General features: G+C 44.1%; 1 pseudogene; it reads left to right on the forward strand.

Annotated features, from left to right (window-relative positions):
• Positions 1-779: 779 nt before the first annotated feature.
• LOC116895898 lies at positions 780-1,583 on the forward strand (annotated as a pseudogene).
• Positions 1,584-15,953: the final 14,370 nt, after the last annotated feature.

Here is a 15,953-nt window from a genome sequence, read left to right on the forward strand (position 1 = left end):
TGTCCATGTGTGCAGATGCTCATGTAGGAAGGTCACAGAACAACTTCAGGTGTGGGTCCTCTGGCTCCTTCTACCTTTTGTTTGAGTCAGGCCCTCTCATTGGTTTGGAGGTCACCAAGGCTACATGGCCACTGAGCTTCCAGGGATCGACCTATCATGTCTCCACACCCACCATGGAATTACAGTCTCCCACTACTATGCCTGGCTTTTCACAGGAGTTCTGAGGACCCAAACTTACACTTGTAAGGCAAGCACCTTATCCACTGACCATCTCCTCGTCTATGTGAGGCCTAGCATTACCCTCTCTTTGGGGGAGGGGGGTGAGGACAACTTGCCCAAAGCCACACAGGTGCACATTAGTAAAATGGGGATTTGGAGTGAAGCTGTTTCCTCTGTATTTGAATCAGTGTCTTTGCTGAAATTAGTGAAAATATGTTACATGACAAAATATATACGTTGTGTTTTATAAAACTAAAGAGAGAAGGAATGTGCTTGGCGGAGGTGCAGCCAGGTGTTGGGGGGCAGGGGTGCTTCGGTGGGCCCATGCTGAGGCACCCCTTCCCCCTGAGGGACCAACCACACACAGTGGTATAGTATAGAATAGAGTTTATTCAGGGCATGGGGAAGGGAGTTGAGGGAGTAGAGACAGAGAAAGGGAGAGAGAGAGAGAGAAGAGGAATAGAAGTCAGCCATGAACACTTGGAGAGAGAGGGGGGAGGGGAGGGGGAGTGAGGAGGTAAGGGACAAGAGAACAGAGCAGTCCTTTTCCGGCTGGAACCATGGAGGCTGCACCAGAGAAGAAAAGGAAGGCTGCCGCTGCTCAAAGGAATTTCGCAGAGTTGGAGGTGAAGCAGCTGAGGAAGAAGTTTGCCCTGAAGACACTGCGAAAGGCGAGGAGGAAGCTCATCTATGAGAAGGCAAAGCACTATCACAAGGAGTACAGACAGATGTCCTGGACTGAGATTCCCATGGCGAGGATGGCGAGGAAAGCTGGGAACGTCTGTGTGCCCGCAGAACCAAACTTGGCCTTTGTCATCAGAATTCGAGGTACCAGTGGAGCAAGTCCAAAGGTGCGCGAGGTGCTGCAGCTGCTTTGTCCTAGGCAGATCTTCAGTGGCTCCTTTGTTAAGCTCGGCAAGGCTAACATACTCAGTTAACATGCTGAGGACTGTGGAACCACACATTGCATGGGGGTTCCCCAACCTGAAGTCAGTAAATGAGCTCATCTACAGGCGAGGCTATGGCAAAATCAATAAAAAGCTCATTGCCTTGAGAGATTAACTCCTTGATTGCTCGATCTCTTAGTAAGTTTGGCATCATCTGCATGGAGGATCTAATTCATGAGATCTATACAGCTGGGAAATGCTTCAAGGAAGCAAATAACTTCCTGTGGCCCTTCAAACTATCTTTTCCACGAGGTGGAGTAAAGAAAAAGACAACTCTGTAGAAGGTGGAGATGCTGGCAACAGGGAAGACCAGATAAACAAGCTTAGTAGACGGATGAACTAAGGTATTGCCCATGGTATTTTTATAATCTGGTCGGTTAATAAAAAGTCACAGCTTGGCAAATTGAAAAAAAAAAAGAGAACAGAGCAAGAGCAAGAAAGCAAGAGAGAGAGGAGGGGGCAAGCAACCCTTTTAATAGTGAGCCAGGTACCCAGGTAACTGTGGGGCAGAGCCTAGACTAAATGCCAATAATATATAATGATGATGATGATGATGATGATGATGATGATGATGATGATGATGGTGATGATGGTGGTGGTGGTGGTGGTGGTGGTGATGGTGATGATGGTGATGAGGATATATGAAGTATGCCCAGTACAGCATGACCAGAAGTGAAACAATACTGAAGAAAATTAAACCTTGGATTTAACTGCTAACTCAAGACTTACACTCAGTTTAAAGTAGAAACTCAGCAGAAGCAAAAAGCAAACAAAATATAAATGCCTTTCATCTTTATGTCTCATATTGTTTTTGCCTAACAAATCTTCAAATGCACATCTTAGACAAACAGAAACGAAGAGGAGAAGTAGACTTAAGTAAGACCCGCCCCCTGCAGAAGCAATAAACAGTCAGACCCCAATAGAGGTCAAAGCAAGCAACAAGAGAATGCTGAGTTAGATACAGTAATTGATGTTCCTAGTACCAGGTATGGGAGAGAGGCAGGCAGGAGGTCTCTCCAGCTCCAAACAAGGCCAGGTTTGGGGGGAGTGGGGTGGGAGGCAGTGATCTGGTCTTGAACAACAAAGAAACAAACTAGCAAGAAACTGTACTGATTCTGTTGCAGTAAGTGAAAGATATGCTTTCAGACAGATATAGGAAGCAGCAAACCCTGAAGCTTGACAAAGCTGATTTTAAAAATACAACTCGTAAAACTTAAAACAAAGGTACCCAAAACTGGACAAGAATCAATGCATGAATCTGATACCAGATTAAGCTGAAAAGTGAATTAATGGTGGTATAGAATAAGGGGTGGGAGAAATTAGAGGATTATATGGGAGCACACTGGGCTGAAAAATACAAAGGAAAAATGATTCTAACAAGTGTTTAAAGCAATTCCAAACTACCAGTGAATACCCGGAAACCCACTTCTAGACAAATCAGAGCAAAACATCAGAATAAAACTTCAGGGCCGGGCATCTGGCAGACCTATCATTCCAGCACTTGGGAAGCTGAGGCAGCAGGATTATGAGTTCAAGGTGCCTGGTCTACATAGTAACCATCTCAAAAATGAAGCAAGGAAGAAGATAAATCCTTAAAAGTCTGCCAGGGGGAACAGCCAAATTATTATTTCTTCAAAGAAATAATACCCTTCATGTGAACTCTTAGCTGTTATTAAGCAGTTGATCCTCCAGGTACTGGGAGGAGTGCACAGCCCTGTAAACTGCGATAAGAAAATGCCATTCTAATGAATCAAAGCTATTAAAAAATTGTAAGCAGAGGGATGGCAGACTGTGACTTAAGTTTTACAAACATAAATAGCCCTGGCTGCCTTGGAAAGGAGGAACTTAAAAGGAAAACAAGAGACAGCAGTTTAAAGGTCATTTCTGTAATCTATACTAAGGTTGATACTTAAAACCTATTTACGAATGGACAGCAACCGGAAGAAGGGTTTGTCTTCGCTCATTTCCTGGTTTTAGAGAAAAATATTGGAATATACATACATCAATATAATGAGTTTTGATTAACTTCATACCTACTCCTCCCTTACTCTTCCTAGCCCCTAACTACTTTTCCTCTCAATTTCACATTCTTAGACAACAGCAAACAACAACACACTGAGTGTACTGAGGTATCTGTGTGCCCGAGTAGCCTCTCAGGCTCCTCCTTAGGAGGAACCTGACTCTCTCTCCTGTAGCACCCATCAAATGTCCACAGCTTCCCAGCTAGGGGTGGGACTCTGTGGACTCCTCCACCTTCCACACTGGGGCTTTGGCTGGCTTGATTTTATTTGGGTCTCGTGCATGCAGTCACATTCATTGTGAGTGTTTGTGTTCAATGTCCCTGTCACAACTGGAACAGGGTCCACCTCCACTTCTGGCTTTTATGGCATTTTTACCCCTCTTCCACAGTGGTCCTCGAGACCTTGGAGGAGGAGCCGTGACACACATGTCCTGCTTAGGACCAGGCTGAGTCACAGTTTCCTATTCTCTGCACCGTGATCAGTTGTGAGTCTCTCTATCCACTGCCAACTGCCGCAATTTAGGGTGCAGTTTAATACTACGTCCATTTAGCTGAGTAATGCTTTGTATGAAATTCTTAAACCTTAACATCATTATTCTTATAGTTCAACTATGAAATGTCCATACTAGGCTTCTAGTTTGAATGCTTAATCTCCTGGTGGTGGCACAGTTTTGAAAGCTTCTGAAGGCGTGAGGAGGAGGGGTCAGTGGGAGGAAGTAGACCAGTGGGAGCAACCTTGTCTTGGGTCCTCTCCCTGCCTCCTTCCCTCCTTCCTGGCAGCCACAGTTGTGAAGTGCACTGCCTGTCATCCCTTCCCCAACATGGTGGGCTGAATCATAGGAAAACATCCCTCTCTAATTTGTCCTCACTAGGTAGCTGGCTACAGCAATGAAGGTAGCTAATACAAGGATCCAAGATACAGACACATCATATAAACAATGTTATCTGGTCCCTGAGAGGCGGCTCAGCACTTGAGAGTACTGGCTGCTGTTCCAGAGGACTTAGACTCCAGTCCCAGCACCCACATAGCTGTAATTCTAGTTCCAGGGAATCTAATGCCCTCTTCCGGCCTCCACGAATGCCAGGCATGTATGCAATGCCTGGATATACAAACAGGCAAAACACCTAGATACACAAAATAAACTAAAAATAATTCTAAAATCGTATCAAATCTGTACATTTATGTGCAGTCAGGAACAAGAGACAAGACGTTAGGTGGTGAAAATGAATGCTCCAAAAGACCTTAACTCCTTGGTATAGGAACCACAGAACAGTTTGAAACTGAGCAGGATAAATTTAACATGGAAAGGGCAGGACTTAGTATAGTGTGTATAAAAAAAAATAAGGATTTCTTGATAATGAATCCAAGATGAGTAAAGAGTGATTTCAGTTTTGTGCTCACTAGTTACTCTAACAGTGCACAGATATTTGTGTCACTTCAGCTGAACCTTGTTAACGCCATATTTAGGTGTCTTGACAAGAAAGTAGGAACGGGAGTGATGAAGAGATCTTAAGATCATACCAGGTAAGGGATTTTGGGAGGACTAGGAAGGTTTAATAATGGTATCTCAGTTTTATTTCAACAAAACTTGTTAAACATTCCTTTTATATCAGGCTGTCACAGTGATCATCATAGTATACAAATTATACATGTATGTGTGTGTGTTTAATATATATGGTTTCCATTATCATTCATGATAAACATAACTGTCATCAAATAGTTTCAGGTTTATTATTTGGAAGAAGAAGGTATTTTACCTAGACATATCTAGGTAAAAATAATGACCTGTGAAAACTATAAACTATTACAACATTTAGTATAATTATTAAATATTTAACTTATTTAAGTGAACCACTGTCTAAAAATTATAACGTACCAAACAAAGACTCTTTTGTGTATTAATAATTTTTCCATCCTCTGAGACAGGTCACATTAGAATAGCGAGTTAAACTATGTGGATATTTTGGGTTCTTCTCATCCTATCTTCCTCACCTTGAGGGGCATTAGTTATCATCACCAGGTCAGGAATTGTCCCTAGGTCAGTGGTCTGGAACAATAGACCAAGTGTAATCAGGGCAGGGTGTCATCTGGAGGCTGGCAGGAAGGAACTGACCAGCGGAATTCCAATTCTTTAGCAGTCTCAGCTGCTGGAGGTTGGCTACTGTCTGTCTCTCTAATATGGCAACTGCATTCATCCAAGTTCCAAGAAACAGAATCTGTGGGTAACACAGAAGCCACTCTCATATCAGTCCTGAGTCACAAAAATTATATGCTTTCATTTTGCCATATTCTGTTAAAAACAAGTTACAAGTGGGTCCTAGCCCTCCTCCCTCCCATGCTAGAGTTCTACCACACTATAGATCTGGTGTCTCTGACAACTCAGAGTCACATTCAAGGTAAGGGATTGCCCAGGGTCATAAGGACGCAGGGCTCATCTGGGATCTTGTCAAAAGCTTCTTGATATTCTATAGCTGTGTTAAATAAAAGATGAGCGTTAGAGTCTTAAAGAAGTTGGAAGAGTTAGAAGAACCAGACTGAGCCTAGTGAATAGTAAGGGGATTATAAAACAGAATTTAAACCCAGTGAGGTATTAGGGAGCTGAAGTATAATAAATATCCTTTGAGAAAACATTTATTTTATCAGAAATTTTGCTCTGGTGGAGAGTTATAACTCTAATAACAAAATCCTACAAAGGTAGCATAAAATAACTGCCGGTCATCCATAATGTGATTTAAATTTTAATACTAGCAAAGATATTAGTCAGCGCAGAACAGTATTCACCAAGGTGAGGTGAGGGCCTATCCAGACATGTATAAAGGTCCAATATCAGTAATGAGTCAGGAGAAAATGCCACTCTCCGACATTTTGCCCAAGCCAAAAAAGACAATAAAATTCAATGCTCATTTATTCCTGGATAAAAAGTCTTAGTTAAGTAGAGGTGAGGGGAAAGTACTTTTTAATAACTGTTTTCAAGTGTTAGAGAAGTCTGGCATGTGGAGCTGACCAGTCTATGTTCCAGTTACAGGCTCCTTACATTTAGGACTTAAAAATAGCTTCCAATCAAGAGGGAGAGTCCATTTCTCGAGATCTTGAATCTGAGCCGGCTCGATTGCCTGCTTTAGCTACTAGCAGGCAACTGGTGTGAACCTCATGCCAATTTTAAATCCAGCCCTCAAGCATCCTGTAAGCTTCCTTTTCTGCCTTGGACTCCTGCTTCCACCATCAGCGAGCTCTAGAAGGCGAGCTGGTAAGAAGGGATCTGGAAGGAGAGTCAGGTAATCTGGGCTGACAACCAGCCAGGCCCTGGGAGCAGAGCTAACCAGAAATCACAGAGCTAGGTGTAGACCTCTGAGTCCAGGTCGGGCTAGCCTCAACCACAACTCGTTTGCTGTGTCACCAGCTAGATAAATGACTGTTTTTAAACCATTGATTTGGGATCATTTGTTACGCAGCAGTGACAAACGGAGACAGCTGGCCAATCTGTGAACCTTCCCAATCAATTTCTACAAGTGATAACTTGTGATTTCAGTTACCCCTGATTCTCTGTTAAATTAAATAGTGTGTTACACATTAGTACTATTAATTGTTAACTAAAGTACAAATACCGATCGCTTCACTGCGTAAGAGAGATTTTAGCATTGTTTTATGTAAGTGACAAGTTGCTGTTCTGCACATAAGAAAGTCATTCCTAAGAAAGCTTTGATGCATTTGAAAGGCAATTGTCAGCCAGGTCCAGGGTGTGCACTTGTAGAGCCGTCGCTCACACGACTGAGGCAGGAAGAGTGCTTGAGCCCAGGAGTTCCAGGCTACCTTGGGCAACATAGTGATACCCCCACCTTGAAAATAAGTTAGTGAAGTCTATAAAAGACAATTTTCCTGATTAAGAATTTTAGCTGGGTTTGTCTTTTCCCCTTAAACCTTGAAACATGGATTTGCGGTAGATGCTTGGGCTTTGTGTCCATTCTTGTGTGTATTGCTAACATGTTTGTTATATGTTACACTGTGGATCAGAGCGGGGACACTGAATTTCTAGAGGTGGAGCTCACCAACTACCAGATGCTCTCCCCCAGAGGAGACGGAGCACACCAGCTCGTTGTGCCTGAGGCTTTTCACCTAACTCCCCTTGTTCCTTTTTGTTCCTGTTCAGAATTTTCTGTAAGAAAAATTATTAACTCAAATATTCTTGATGTGCTTTGAGCATTAACAGTGATTCCAATTACCTCTTCCCTAAAACCAGACCCTGGATTACGTTACACAAAGCATTGCAAATCTGGGTAAATCAATGTTCTGTGGAATAGCTAGCAACACACTTTAGAAGCTGGGGCGACCTCTAGACTCTCTGGGGTGAATCTGGGCTCCTTGGCACACCCAGTGCTTCCTTGCCCAACATCTCTGAAGTAGCTGAAGAGTGTAAAGCCCACTTAGTAATCTCTGGAAGGAGAGTTTCCTCCCAAACCTTGTAATGAGTGAACCAATTATCTGGAGTAAAATATCTTTTTTCTTAGTTTTTTCTCCTGAAAAAAATCTACTGATTTTTCAGTTTACAGAGAGTAAAGTGGGGTTTCTTAGAATTATGTCAGTGAGAGCTTTTCCATCTTGAATCTTTTCATTAGTATTTTTTTTCCTGATATCTATTTTCTAGATCCTTATAAGGCAGCTAACATGAGACATGAGAAAGACCGTATGGTTTTCCTTTAATCCCAACACTCGCTCTAGGAGGTAGAGGCAGGTAGACTCTCAGTTCAAGGACATCCTGGTCTACAATCTAAACAGGGCTACCTGGTGAGATCCTATCTCAAAAACTACATAACTCCCTTTAAAGGTATAGTTACCTTATCCTTAAGAAGATCTAGGGTATCTGGAATAAAGGACACATTTGCAGCACCTTTTCCTGAAGAATAAAGGCAATTATGTGGCAGAGAGGAGTCCCAAGCTCACTCTAGTTGCTTAGATTGGAAGAATGAATGCCCTCTGATGGATAAACTGAATCCTGGAAACCGCCCCGAGCTGCCTGGCTGCATCCCAGCCCTGGCATCTCTGATAATAAGCTGGAGGATGGTGGTGGGAAATAAGGCCGGTGCATGCCTTGTTTTGTATCACAATCTCCTGGGTGTACAGCCTGCCCCCTGCCCAAGCTGTGCTACCGTTACCCCCACGAGAGGAAGGCGTGTGCACCAGGCAACCCCACCAACTCCCTTTCTGTGACATACAATACCCTTTGTTCTTTGCTTCATTTGCCTACATATATATTCTCTAAACAGCCTGCGAATTGGAAATCACTTCACTACTGAGATGATTGTGTCGAAAATGTAACATGATGTGAAAATTATGGAGCTCCGGGACTGGATTTTGTGACGTTGATTTTCATCGAAGCAGACTGGCATCCAGCCTGCTGTCAAGTCTGAATCAAGCTCATGTCCTGAACTCTGTCTCCCCGGGCTGTGTACAGCCCTGACTTCAGCCTCACAGCCTCCTCTCTTCTAAGCCTTTCCCTCTGGTCCCCTCTCCCCACTTCTTGTCTCTCCTTCCCTGTTCAAGTTGATGCTAATTTTAACCATCTTGGGGCAGTGGCAGTCACCCCACTGACCTGCTTCAGATCCTTTCAGCCCTCACCTGACTAGATACAATGTCTTCTAACAACTTCTCCCTTCTCCATGGCCCTCACGTATTCTGTGTTAGAGTGTACCTTTCCCGGTGCCCTCTGCCCTTTTCACCCCATCAGCCTCTGTACTTTCAGCTACTTAATGTCCACACCTTCCTCTTCACATCTGGTAAGTCCTACCCCCACCCCCAACCCCCACAGGTCAATCAGACGCTATCCTCCGAGTCTCCCTACAACACAAACCGCTCTGCTCCCCTTCTCTCCTATCCAGCACGAGGAACCATTCTTCCTTCGAAATCCACCCCAGACACTTTCAGTTCGGATTCACATGATGCAGGATGGCTTTTCTGCCAGTAGAGTTCTCATGGGGGTGACCCCAGGGCTCTGAGCAAGCCTCCTCAACCCCAGTGGGCAAAGCGATTAGTCATGTTAGGAAAAGGGTGGGAGGGAGGGATGGAAGACGGGAAAGAGCCAGGGTGAGAATGAGCATACCCGCTCCACCTCATGGCCTCGTCCCCCCATTAGCCCATAATTCTCCTTATCATTCCATTTCGATCAAACGCTTCTAGTCTGGTTGCCCCTGTGCAGCGCTTTCTGTCCATTACTTGAGAACCTTTGTCACCCTGTTCACACTGTCAAAATCCAGTCACCTGCTGTGCTGTGCCTCCCTGTCCTCTGAAGTGCACAGGACCGCCTGTGTTGTCAGATCCTCTCTTCCTTGGGGAACAAGAGGCAAAGTGTCTTTCTCACTGGTCCAGCTGAAGTCTTCACTCCAAACTCCACTTTTTGTAACCTGCTTGTCTTAGGGTTTCTATTCCTGCACAAAACATCATGACCAAGATACAAGTTGGGGAGGAAAGGGTTTATTCAGCTTACACTTCTACATTGTTGTTCATCACCAAAGGAAGTCAGGACTGGAACTCAAGCAGGGCAGGAAGCAGGAGCTGATGCAGAGGCCATGGAGGGAGTTACTTACTGGCTTGCTTCCCCTGGCTTGCAGTGATGGCACCACCCACGATGGGCTGGGTCCTCCCCCCTTGATCACTGGTTGAGAAAATGCCTTACAGCTGGGTCTCATGGAGGCATTTCCTCAACTGAGGCAACTTTCTCTGTGATAACTCCAGCCCGTGCACTGCTCTGGGTTGTTGTGAGTCAAGTGGTGCGAGTGGCTCTCCAATCCAGACTCTCCCTCCTTCCCTTCCCATCCAAATCTCATTCGGTACCCAAACTTTGTATCCTCTGCTCCCTGGTCACTGTGGGGGAGAGGGGGAGCCCACCTAAACAGAGTGGCCCAGGCAGGAGTGAGAGGCAGTCACCATATCATGGAGAAGAGTTTCCCTCATGCCTTACGCTAGCTGCTCCTCCTGAACTATGATATGAAAACATCTCATATACATTGATTACGATCTCAGACACTGCTGCAGTATCGCTCATTTCGTGAAAAGCTTTCAAAGCTCACAAACACAATACCCAGCAGAAGCAGCCGACACAAAAGAGAACATGTATTGCATGATCCCATTTATATAAAGTTCAAAAACACTCCTTTGTATTAAAAATAGGGGGAGTAAGGACTGGGAAGGCGTAGACAAGGGATTCTGGGGTAAGGTTCTATTCCTTGACCCATGCGACTCACAAAAGCTTTGCTTGAGGAAGCTCATAGATTCATACACGTGTGATCCACACACCTTTGAGAATGTTTGTCCTGCTTTGATTAAAAATATGAAAATAAGAATTAGTATGAAGTAGTCTGTTGGTTTCCCAGTTACTAAGATAAATGACACGTAGTCCTTTTTTGATTAAAGGAACTTTTAGCCTGAGTAGAATTGTCAGCTAAGTTAATGACCCACTGCTGTACATTACCTACTGGAGTGCACCAGGATCCTAGGTGCAACATCAAACCAAAGGTGGGCCTGGGTGTGGTAGCACACTCCCATGGTCCAGCACTCAGGTGACTGAAACAGGAGGACTGTGGTTTTTTGAGACAAGCCTGGGTTACACAGTGAGACCCTTCTAAAGAACAAACAACGGAACTCAGGTGGAGTGACTTGCACATGAGCCAGTCTGGCTTTGCCTGGGAAGGAAATCCACTGAAGTATCAGACCTGAGAGGAGTTCCCTATGATCGAGTGCTGAAGGGATCCCTGAATCTCTCCCTAAGCCCTTCCACAGGGTTTCTTATTTAGATTATGCTCAGGAATTGGCAAAGAACAGTCACAGACTGCCCCACAGCCAAGGCACCTCTCTGTGTCAAGACACTGGAAACAGCATCCTTGAAGACACTAGGGCAGCTGGGCCTGGTTGAGAGAGACCAGAGAGGAATTAACTATCACCCAAGGGGGACATCCACCTCCTCCTCTGACACACTGAGGATATCAAAAGCCCCACATCTCTGGGGCTTGACTTTCCTCACTTAGGTAATGAAGTATTTGTCCTAGAATCTGCCAAGGTCCTGTTGTGCTCCTTCCAAGATCCTATGCTATAATTAGAGTGCAAATCCTTCACATAGAGATTAAATGGAAAAAATGCTTTTGCTGAAGTCATTTGTAAATTGAACCATAAGTTATAAACTGATTTTTATAAATAAGAGGACAGCCTTTCTGAGTTTTGTTTCTAACTTTTACATGAAATTAAACATTATTTAAGTAGTAATTAGGGAGACCAAGGGTTGGTTTTTTTTTTCCAAAGCTAGACCTCTGCATATTTTTAAGCACTAATTGAATTTCTATAAAATATCAGTGAAATCATTGCAACCTGACAGAACAACTTCTAAAAACACTTAAGTATGATGTATTATTGTGATTTGGGTCATTAGAATAGATATTAGTTTCTCGTTCTTTCCTAACTCTTGTGAACTGCACAAACCCATTCCCATCATGCTCTACTCCAGTGAAAACGGAAACCGCTTCTGGCAGTCCGAGCATCCGGTGGGCGGGGTTGGACTCGGGATGGGCTTTCTTGTTTTGCTATTGGTGACAGCGAATGAATGCTCAATGACAGGAAACAGAAAGGTTCCTGTGACCTTTCTTTTCCTGGTAAGTGGAATGGCTTTGTGGCTTGATGGCTCTATCTATGCCATCTCCTCCTCTATGCTGGATTTGTAGGTACTAAATCTTAAGTATGGTGCTCGTGAGAAGGGAGATGGCTGCGGGGAATGCAATGAGAAGGGAACCTTCACTTCCTCTTGAGATGCTTCGGTGTTATTAGAGAGTGTCTTGGGAGAGTGTTAAGGGCACTGGCTGCTCCTCCAAAGAACCTGGGTTTAATGTCCAGCACCCACATGATGGCTGATAACTGACTGTAACTCCAGTTCCAGGGGGTCCAACGCACTCTTCTGGCCTCGGTAGAAACTGTCCTGTTGTATATATACATGCAGGCAAAACACATGTACACATAAAAAGAAGTTTGAAATTTAAAAAACAAAAACCAAAAAACCCCCAAATATATTGTCTGAAAATAAGTAACGTAATTGTCAAGAATATCCCTTTTATTTTTTGAGATTATAATGTAATTACCTCATTTCCTCCCTCTTCTTTCCTCCCTTCAAGCCCTCCAGTATACCCCTTCAAATTTGTGGCCTTTTTCTTCATTAACTGTTGTTTTGCACATGTGCATGCATGCATGCACGAGATCACACACACACACACACTCCTAAATACATAAATACACCGTTCAGTCTGTATAATGTTACTTGTATGTGTATTTTCAGGGCTGAGCAATGGTTATTGGTTAAGCAGTTGCTTTGCTTTACCTTAGGGAAGTCTACTTCTCTTGCTCTCAGCATCCTTAGTTGCTGTGTGAGCAACCATGTGTGTTCACCTTCTATGAAGCAGCAAGGACATGGCACATGGCAGGCAGGGTCTGCTCTGAGGTGGGAGTTCAAATAAGGAGCCCCATGTGACTTCGATGGTGTGGAACACTTGAGCAATGTGTCATCTGTCTTTGTGTGTCAAGCTGGCCAGCTCAGAAAAGAAAATGATGCTCTAGTGTGTCGACGAAGGTGTTTCTGGGTGGAATGTGAGTTCTGACTAGTGACTCCTTAACACCCCCGTCCTTCCAATGAGGTGGGCATCATCCAACCCACAGAAGGCCGGAGAGAGCAAGAGAAGGGAGCTTCCTGCCCACCCTCTTGAGGTAGGGACCCCCTTCCCAGCCTCACACCAGAGCTTGCAGAAGCTCCTGTGACCCTCAGGCTTTGACCCGGAACTGGATTATCCCTTAAGATTTCCTTCTCTTCCGCCTGAGTCTCAGACTTCATGAGTATATTGAGCCAATCCCTTAAGATAAATTTGAAAATACATTTTTCTAAATAAACGAATTTTCCTCAGCTCATAAACGCACACACACTTCCTCCTTGCTCTGTTTCTCTGGAGAATCCCAGCACAAGGGAGGAGGGGAAGGCTTGGTTTTATAGTTTTCCGAACCTATACACTATATGTCTACTTTTGATTTATTTTACATTTATATTTATTTATTCTGTTTTGTTTTAAAACACAGGGTCCAGTTATGTATCCCAGACTGGCCTGAAACTCAGAATTCACTGCTTTCCTGTTACAGACCTGTGCACACACTCGGAATCACATTCATTTTTTAATACAAAATACAGCACAGGTATTGAGCTGTATCTCATGGACAGACTGCCAGCCCTACCATACCAAAAAGCCCTGGGTTTGATTCCCAGCACCCACTGATTCAGGGGGATAGTCCACAGGCCTGTCATCCCTGAAGGAGGATCAGAAGTTCAAGGCCATCTTTGGATTCATTTGGAAACAAGTCATTTAGGCTTGAGAACCCATCTCTAATATATAATACAAAAGGGAAAAAACCCATGGCCATAATTTTTGCAAGTCTGAAGTATACAGAAGAACACAGAAGCTCAGCTAACACGATCAGTCCAAACTCATTACAGATCCCATAAAGATCATTGTTTTTCATATTTGCACATTTTCTTAATAGCGCCATGAGCTTTTTGACATAAGAGATTTCACATTGTTTGGTATCTGCATATGATATGTGTTGAAACATATTCTTGCTGGAATTGAAATATTTAAAATGAAAGAAAACTGACTTGGACTTTAACCAAGGGACAGCAGACATGCCCTAGGGGCTCATGGGAATGATAACTTGTAATATGGGTGTAAAAGATGACACTGGCAGCAGAAAATGCCCTGAAATAGCAGTTGGAAAGAGATCTGAAACCTGGGCATCGGAACAGTTCAGAACCACAGCAGTAATGAGGCCTGGATCTGTCAGAGTCTGTGGGAGAGGAGATCAGCCAGGAACCTGGAGGCAGCTCAGAGCCACCACTGATAGGAGCCTGAGGTGACTGGGGAGGGAGGAGAGGGTCAGGGTGACCTGCTCTCTCTCTCAGACAAGTAGGAGGATGAAGAGTGAAGGAGAGGAAGGGGGCAGGTCATCGAGGGACTCAGCAGCCGTTGGCTTTGAGAGATCCCTCTGTTGTTATGTCTTTCTCCTTCCCCTCCTCTGCAACAGGGGTTGTGTAAGGAGCACCTTAATAAACCAGCTCCTCTGTGACTCAGAGCCTCAGAGGCCTCCCTTCAGGCCCCCAGCTGCAGCATGGCACCCGCTTTTCAGATCTGTGTGAGGGGCAAGGACCCCGTCCACATCATAGACCTTCCCTTTTCGTCTCATGAAATTACTCAGCATTTCACATTTTCTTCAGATTAAAAAAAAAACTTTAAATACTATTCAGTCGGTCAACAATAACAAAGAACAAACAGCTTACATCTCAATAGAAAATCTTCAATTCACTTCAGAGCCCTGACTGTAAGTATGTAATATGGTGCACATGACCAACCCTGACTGTAAGTGTGTAATGCGGTGCACATAAAAATATCAACACCATTAACTAGGCCCCAAGTCTGTGAAGGACAATGAATCTACACAGCTAAAATAGGCATTTGAAAAGGAGGTGTAGAGTTTCACATTGCATTTTACACTTTCATTGTTGAATATATTTATGCACTTACCCACCAGTGAAACCAAATCTATGGCAGAACTAGAACGAGAAAGACAATTAACTTTACATCGTCTTCCATAACTTATGCCACATAAATTTAATGGACTCGTAATTATTTAGGACAGAGTATGATATTATAAAGTTATCCTTTTAGATTTTATTTCAATAGATTGTGAGAAAAAAGCATGATCTGGATTCTTTTTCACAAACATTGCCTGACAAAATCATTCATTGGTTATAATATATTTATTTTTATTTTAAATTAAAAGAAAAACCCTACATGAGGAGCAGGGTTAAGTTGGCACACTGCTTGCTTTGCATGTACAAAGTCCTGAGTTTGATCCCAAGCACCATATGAAACTAGGTGTAGTAGTCCCATCTGTAATCACAGCACTCAGGAGAGGCAGCTAGGAGAACCAGAAGTTCAAGGTCATCCTCAGCTACATAGAGAGTGTGAGGCCAGCCTGGGCTCACGAGACTCTGTCTCATAATGGATCTATTATATAGCACAGACTGGCTTTGAACTCACAATCCTCAGACTCGGAGTGCTGGGACCACAGGGGACTACACCACCCTGCCTGGCTTTCATATAAATTATTTTCATGCTTTCTGCAGGAGCTGGTGTTGGGTATGGTGTATGTGTGCTATATGCTCGTGCGTATGGATGTGCTTGCCTGTGTGCACATAGAGGCCAGCGGAGAATATCGGGTGTCCTGCTCTATCATTGCCTGCCTCCCTGAACCTGTGGGTAGGCTTATGGGCAGCAAACCCCAGTGATTCTCCTAAACCCACCCTCATCCCCACAGCCCCTGCATCTCAGGCCCTGTAGGTACTAGGATCCATCCCAATGCTTGTGCAATAAGGGCCTTTACCCACTGTGCTGCCTGTTTTTATATTTTGACACAAGCTAGAGTTGTCTGAAAGGAGAAAACTTCAATTAAGAATAACGTCCTCTATAAAACTTGGCTAAAAGACAATTTTTTAATTGGTGGGAAAGGGACTAACCCATTGTGGGTGGTGCCATCCCTGGGCTGGTGGTCCTGGTTCTATAAGAAAGCAGACTGAGCAGGCCATGGGGAGCAAACAAGTAAGCAGCATCCCTCCATGGCCTCTGCATCAGCTCCTGCCTCCAGGTTCCTGTCTTGAGTTCCTGCCCTGACTCCTTCAATAGTGGACTACGGTGTGGAA

The sequence above is a fragment of the Rattus rattus genome, chromosome 3, assembly GCF_011064425.1.
Source record: "Rattus rattus isolate New Zealand chromosome 3, Rrattus_CSIRO_v1, whole genome shotgun sequence".
Taxonomy (NCBI): Eukaryota; Metazoa; Chordata; class Mammalia; order Rodentia; family Muridae; genus Rattus; species Rattus rattus.